An 8,296-nucleotide genomic window follows, 5' to 3' on the forward strand; every position below is an offset into this window, starting at 1 on the left:
GATTTCATTAACTGATTAACATATTCATTACAAAAATTCTTGAAAACAACCTATCAAACTTCATTAACATATACAATAGAATATATGAATATAAGATAGAGATATATCCATATAATGCAGCTGTATCCTATAGAATATATTCACATATTCTAACAATATATTCATTACAAGAGAGAGAACCTCCATCAAGGACATGTTCAAACTTCAAACAAATCCAAAACAGGTGTGCAAAACAACAAGAGAATTGTTTAAATGCATCATTAAGTTTCATAGTATTCTTTGTACTTGATTCTTGATCACAACTTATATTTGCTTTAGTCTTCAAATATCTGCAAAGCAAAAGGATAAATATTTACAGTTAGACAAATCCAACTCTTATCATTGGCTAAGTACTATGTAAATATAAAGAACTGACCTCTAGATAAAAGGCATCATTTTACAATGCATGAGGATGCAACCATGTCAGAGAAGAAGAATCAACCAAAATTAGCAAGTTAAATTTCAATTAGATATAAAGAAATTAACTAAAGAACAGTGTGCCTGAGACTTCTAAACTTGCAACATTACTATATAGCAAAATCCCACTTCATTTCAAAAGTAACTGAAGGCTTGTGGGATCACTTCATTTGGTGCAAAACAAAATTGCAAAAGCCCCCTTCCAAAATCTGCAAAACAATAAGTTAATAGTCAAGATTCCAATATCACATAAAAATAAATACATAAATAAGTCACGTACACCACAACAATAGAAAGTACTAACGCCAAAATCCTCATGACCAAAGTCCACACGCTACATCCCCACGTCGCTCATCGTCTCTTCCACTAAATTTTCATCTTGAAGTCCTTCCTCAGCTTGAAACCAATCCTTCAAACAAACCAAAGCTTCCACTGTCTCCGGCAACAAACAACTCCTATATTTGGTTACCACCCGTTCGCTTCACTAAAAGCCGCTTCAGATGGAACAGTAGTAACAGGCACCGTTAGTAGGTCACGTGCCAAGGCAGACAGAACAGGATAAGTACCTTCTTCATTCTTCCAACATCCCAAAAGATCAAATGTCTTTTCACTAAAAACATTAACAATGGGCAGATCTAGATGCTACTGGAATTCAGATTTGCTAGTGAGTCTAGAAGCTTCTCTACGTTGTGATAGCAATGTGGCAACCATATCTTCCACTACACAAGTGTTAGATACTGCCACATTCGAACCTGGAACATTCACCTTTATCTTCATTTGGTATTGATCAAAAAGTGCATACAATTTTCTTTTATATCGATTCAATCTTTTCTGACTCACAGTAAGGATAGGTCCGGACACTATCGGTTTCAGATTCATGATCAGATAAAGGTTCAGATTCATAGTTTAGGTCCAACAACAATTCTAAAATAGTAAACTTATACCTTGGATCCATACATGAAGCTAAACCAAGAAGCAAAGGGACACGCTTCCAAAGATTTATCATACTTGTCCTTCATGTCTTCATACATAAGTATAAAACCAGGTTCATTGGCATACTTCTTTAATAGCAATGAAATTCTACTCAATTGATAGCAAAAGGCAGAAGAAGTAACATAACTAGTCCCTGAAAACAGCTTAGTCGAGTAAAAGAATATTTGAAAAAAATCTCTAATGACAATGGCATTATTCCAATCTTCTGGAGAAGGAGCCTGTGGAAAATCACTATCATAGAAAAAAAGATCAAGAACTTTCTGGTATGGAATTGCATCACGCAACATTATGAATGTCGAATTCCATCGAGTTGGCATGTCAACAGACAACCTCTTCTCCTCCATGTTCAAACTCTTACAATTCTCAAAAAACTTTTGCAATTTTGCTAGAGAATTTTTCACATGTTTTACACTCTCTCTAATGTTATCAAGAGAGAAATCAACATGTTTCAGTCCAACTTTCACTATAAGATTCATAACGTGTGCATTACAGCGAATGTGACACAATTGTTTAGATAACAAATCAGTCCCAAACAGTGAATTTTTCAATCGAGACACAACAACATCATTGTTAGAAGCATTATCCAGAGTGAAAGAACCTATCTTGCCACAAAGATTCCAACTCAGAAGGTTACAATACATTGCATCACTAATAGACTTACCAGTGTGGGGTGAAGGAAGCCAAGGGAAGCTTATGACCCTTTTATGTAACTTCCAATCTTTAGTGATGAAATGAGCAGTAATACACATATACCCTAGTTTCTGATTTAAAGTCCACAAATCTGAAGTGAAAGATATTTTTCCGGGGACAGTGTCTAAGAGAGCTTTCAAAGCAGCTTTGTCCTCTTCAAAAATCATCATGACATCACTTCTCATTGTGATCCTACTTGGAGGTTTAAACTGGGGACCAAAAGACTTGGTAATCCACCTATGGAAAGTTGGCTTATCTACTTTAACGAATGGCAACTCTTCACGAACAAAGTATCGCACAGTCTCGCGATGGGCTCTCGCTTGGTTAAAGGTGAAAGAGAATATGGAACCAGAAGGACCAACACCAATGATGGTTTGTCCCGTATTAGTTGTTGTTCTATTGAGACAAGATTCCTTGTGCCTACAGAGATGACTAGTCCCACCCCTGTTCCCACAAGACAACTTTTGAAAACATATTTTACATACAACAACCATTGAATCAGACCCATCAGCATTTTTTACAACAATACCATCATCATTAATTTCAACAGTTTTATCGAATTGGGTCCAAACATCAAAAATTTTGCGTTTTTGTTTTTTAGGGGGTCAAGCATGGAAATTCACAGACTCTCCTTCTGCCCCATCTTCAATTGGAGTTTCTACATCAGTAACAGTATCTAATATCGAAGCTGACACGTTGGCCATTCCAATCAATTAGAAGTGTTAAAGATCTACAAGTTGGAACAAGCAAACCTTAGCACCGCACAAGCAAAATTCGTTAAACCGGAAGTGTGATACCAACCTGTCCAAAAAGTTAATGAAACAACACAATGCTTTTAATACTCTAGAAAGGTACTACAAGTCTACAAGTATAAAACATAAAAAAGAATTTGAGTGCATTCAAACATGCAAGCAAAAAAATTGTACGAAGATCAAAGGTATACCAAATATAATCACCAATAGCATAACAGCTCAACACACAATATTATGGGATACAAACAAAAGTTTCGGGCGGGTTTTGGGCAATATGGGCATCGTAGTGCTCATGAATAGAGTTGTCTCAAATGTCTTAACAAAAACAATGCTCATGAATAGAGTTGTCTCAAATGTCTTAACAAAAACAGTCGACCAAGATTTTGAGTGGGCTTCAAGTCGGCCTTTCTCCACGTGTTGAACATCTCATGCAACTGACAAAAGCAAAATCCACACGTGTACAATCACAAGACAAAGTAGTAGCTTAGCAAGAAAGCAAAACACGTAGAAAGCAAGAAAGAGAAATATATATATATATATATATAGAATCACAATATAAAAAGAAGACATGATCTAATGAACAACAACAACTCTGCTTGTTTCCTTATTCTTCTCATCTCACTACTCATTTTTACTAAATCAGCTGTTTCTTCAAACTACTTTTATCAACAACAAAAACATCTCATCAAGATGGCTTCTGGTGCTCTTGGTGGTATCCGTGATTCTGAGGAATGTTCTCAAAATAGTGTCGAGATCGAAAGTCTCACCAAATTCGCTGTCGATAAACATAACAAAAAAGAGGTAAACTTAAAAAAGACATCTTTTTTATTATCTTTTTTAAATGTGTAGTGAATTATTAAATATTTGTTCTTGTGTAGAATGCTTTGTTGGAGTTTGCTAGGGTGGTGAAGGCGAAAGAACAAGTGGTGTCTGGTACTATGCACCATCTTACTTTGGAAGCAATTGATGTTGGGAAAAAGAAGATTTATAAAACCATACCAAAGAATTCCAGCAAGAAACAATATACAAAACTATACCAAAAACATTTTGTAATAAAGAATGAACTTGAAATATATATAAAACAAGCTCATTAGAAAGCAAAGTAGAAATTACATCATATCATTAGAAAAATTATAGCTTACCTCCTTAGCAATTCTTCACTGATTGTCACTAAGTGTTACTTAAATAGATCCAAGCTAACTTGACCAAAACAAGTGCTACAGCAGTCTAATTTCTTAGCCTAACAAGCCACAAAGAAACACACAACAAAATTAGAAAACAACACTATGAGAATGAAAATGAAACCGTACAGACAAAAAAAAAAGAAAGAAAGATGAAGATACCTAATTTAAAAAGATATAATTGGAAGAATGATTATGGGGGAAGAATGGTTAGAGGATGCATATTGTGTCATTTGTGTGCGGCGGAAATGAAGGCTAAAGAAGAAAAGAGAAATGAGAAAAGAAATGAGTAGTAGGGTTTCATTTGGTTGAATTTATATCAACCACTATACTTTAATTTTACATTTCTACCCTATGTAATAATAAGTGAAACTTAAAACCCTAAGGGTATTATATGTATTTTTGTTTAGAAAATCTAAATACCAATGAGGGCCATAATGTGGGAATTGTGAGGGCTTTAGAGGGTCGGGCCGAGGGTCGCCCTCATGTTTCCATATCTAGGCTCTTATCCTCCCCTCAAAACATGAGGGTCGGGCCGGCCCTGCCCTCAAATTGTATGCGGGCTTAAATTTGAGGGCTTTTTTTGCCCATGGGTCGGGTCGGGTCGGGCGGGCCGAAGGCTTGAGGGCCGTTTTTACACCCCTACAACACCCTATATATTGTACCTGATAATAATCATTACACCCACATAGTGTTAACATAAAATAAAATTGGAACACACTAAGTAAACAGAAGCAAAATCTTTTCATTTCATAATTTAAACTTCATCAAAACTCAGATCCCTCAATAAACAAATCTTTAAGATATAGTAAATAAGTAATGTAACCAACATAAGGGACAAAGAACTATATAACAAACTCCAACATCACCAAAACATTTTCCTCTTAACACCAAAGCCAACATGAAAGATTCTATCTTTTCCACTACAACGTAATATGCATTTGCAGGTACCCGCTTACAATCACCAATCAATCTTCCAATGGCAACAACTCCACCGCCAAGACTTTACGTACAAGTCACACATTTGTACAAATGGACGCGATTGAGCAAGCGTTGGTTGACAAGTCAATAAATGCACACTTGCTTACGACAAACAAAAGATGAAGAAATAAGGAAATTTGCATAAGACCATGCCCATTAATGAAATCATGTCAAAACCAAACAATAAGAATGAATCCAATTAATACCAGCTATCAATATGAAAAGTCAAGTGTTATGTGTCAATTAATAGCAACTATCAATTATGAAAAGTAATCACACTTTTAATAAACCCTCATTGGGGTTTAAGATATTATGAAACACTAATGCAATCCTGATAAAGAGACGAAATCGATCAACACCTTAAACTTCTAATGCAATCCATGGCAGTTTAGTATAAAACACTAGATTACTCAATTAGAATAAGATGAACAATAATGCTAAAGAGTACTTTTATTATAAAGTAGTAGAGTACACCCTTGAAAAAACTTTAAAATGCTTACGGACTCCTAAATTGTCTACGCCAGAAAACCTTACCATGCATGTAACGTTTTAAAGCAAAACAACCATCAGGTGGTATTGTTCCATAGATGCTACATGTAGAGAGCTAGATAAATCTATGCTCACTCATCACAAATCCATAAGTTAATACCATCACCACAATTATCCAAATCATACACATTTTAGATGTGATAAGTATCCTAATCAACGAGATTATGTCGTCGTAGAAGAACAAACCTTTACCTTTTTGCCCCAGTCCACAGTTGAAAAAGCACGCAACACGTACTTATTTGTGTCGTTGTTTGTGTTACGTATTTTTTGCAAATCTTACTTAGCCTATTAAATATTGATTAGTATAGTGGCTAGCAAGGTATCAATCCTACTCTAAATAACTAGTTGATGATAATAGAAATTCCTAATCTAAGTTACTCTAATGGATGCAAGTAAAAAATGTGGCTAAATAATGATGAATATATAATTGATTTGATTTGAGATATAAACTATGCATAAACTAAACTAAATTAAATATATGAATATGAATCAAGAGAAAGAATATCTTGGGAGAGATGAATCCACCAAAATCATAGAATTAGTCTAACAGATCTATTTATCATGCTTAATATAAATTACCAATAGAAACTCACCATACCTACAAACCTTATGCTCATAACCATGATGATAATATGTGGCTTTCAACGTGCTTTCTATCTTTCCATCAAATACTTCTTCAATTTCCAATGATATCTTCTATCTAACCAAATTGTGTTTTAAGTGACATTCAATATACAACTCTAGGTGCCATGGAAAATCCACATGTGGCATTAACCATACAACTAATTGAGGTGCCATAAAGAATCCAATCATCACACTAGAACACTAAAAACTAGAAGAAAAGAATCTAGGGTTTGTGGTATTTGGCTCTACACAATCTTGAATTACCTTAAAACCTCCTAACCTCCATAGGAGCGTTAGATCAATAGACAAATAAGAAGAAACTCAATGAGGGATTTAAACTAAAACATGATAGAAGAAGAACTAAACTAAAACATACGAAAAAGGCTTCATCTCCCCTCCTAAGAGAAGGGAGATTAGCCCCCTCATACTATGCTATGAACACAATATGAAAAGGAATCTTTATAGCTATTAATGGTGAAAAGGTCTGAACTTTCTTCTCTCTTAATTCTTGAACTAAGATGCAAACACTAAATTTCCTAGATGATGTAAACTGAGGTTTTTGTGCCTTATATATTGGCTTACATGCTCGTCTGGATAGAGATCTGAATACTATATTTATTTGGTGTCAAACTCTCTTTAATCTTTCTAGAAGCAATCCTGGAAAAGTTAAATTCAGTTGGACCAAAGTTGGATGTGGCCCACTTTGTCCTGCAGGCTATTTCCCAAGCTGCAGCTTCTGACAGCTTTCAGTTTCCTAATTCTTGTGAAACTCTAACTTCTTTTCCATGTTGATCTTATCTTTTTATGAAGTCGAAATTAAGGCTTTGAGATCAGATTTAAGACTTTTCTAACTCACTTATTATCCTCTTTTAGAGTCTCATTAGGCTTGGCACTTATAGAGACAAATATGATATTTTTGCCCTAGGCCTTTAGTTGTAATTCCCAGTGACTCTTTTTTGACTTGTTTGCCTTCTTTTCCCTCCATATTTCACATTTAGGTTCTTTGACCTGCAAAAACTCAAATTGCATCATATTAGAATATTTAAATATAAAATGGAGACTAACATACACATAATTGGGGTTATAAATCATTATTTTTGAGCACTTATCACAACCCCCAACTAGCATTTTGCTAGTCTCTTAGCAAATATGTGTTATACTAGAGAAGTGTTCAAAGCTAACAATACTAATTAAATAATAAACTAACTCACTTTCATAGGCATCGCGGTTGCATTTACCATATGCAACAAGGCCTTAAACCTTTAAGTTACCCTTAAAGGACGAGTTATAGCCTCGTGAGGGTTTTCAATTGATATACCCACAAAATCAATTTTACATATGAACTATGGTAAAATCTAGAGAAAACAACTTTTTCAGTTAAAATATCTAAATCAAAAGGTTATTACTTATCACACCCATGATCATAAAACATTAGGCTAAGATTCTATTCATAAAGATAGAAAAAACTGACTAATCATCCTAGCTAGAGCTTATTCATTTTTAACCATTTTGATTCCTTTCTCTTTTCCAAGCAACGGAATTTCTACCTTACCTTTGGATTAGTATTTTCACTTCAAATCTCACCATTTCATACACTCACAAGAAAATCTCTCTCAGATAAGTTTTATATTTTGCCTCCATATGCAGGGAAATGAGTAAAAAGTAGAGCATCCCACATATTTAGTTAGAAAGATGGAAATTTGCAAATATATAAATAAAGTTTCATGGAAAGAATATCAATCACATTTGAAGTGTCGGGTCCTTCACTTTAGCATCCTCTCACCTATTCTAAACTTCATATCATACTTTAGTGATAAGTTTGAGTATCAAAACGGGGCTTAGGACAGGTTAACAAGAAAAGGGTAAAAATGATTCAAAAATTTCTGAGAATATACTAAAGACTTTTTGCTTTTGACCTTCTTGGAGATTTTCTTCACTTGTAGACTGCAACACTTAAACTCTATCACTACTTCTGCTCAATTATTTATATTTCTTTTTCTTTTTTTTTTTTTTTTTTTTTTTTTTTTTTTTTTTTTCTTTGAGCAAAAGGAATGATTTTCTTCATTTGAC

General features: G+C 34.3%; 1 long non-coding RNA gene across 1 annotated transcript; it reads right to left on the minus strand.

Annotated features, from left to right (window-relative positions):
* Positions 1-460: 460 nt before the first annotated feature.
* Positions 461-4,261, minus strand: LOC147494201 (uncharacterized). Its single transcript, XR_015198489.1, has 3 exons — positions 4,034-4,261; positions 2,892-2,940; positions 461-665 (listed from the first exon to the last, which is right to left on the minus strand). It is a non-coding gene; the product is annotated as an uncharacterized LOC147494201 (long non-coding RNA).
* Positions 4,262-8,296: the final 4,035 nt, after the last annotated feature.

This window comes from Coptis chinensis, chromosome 6 (genome assembly GCF_015680905.1).
Source record: "Coptis chinensis isolate HL-2020 chromosome 6, ASM1568090v1, whole genome shotgun sequence".
NCBI lineage: Eukaryota > Viridiplantae > Streptophyta > Magnoliopsida > Ranunculales > Ranunculaceae > Coptis > Coptis chinensis.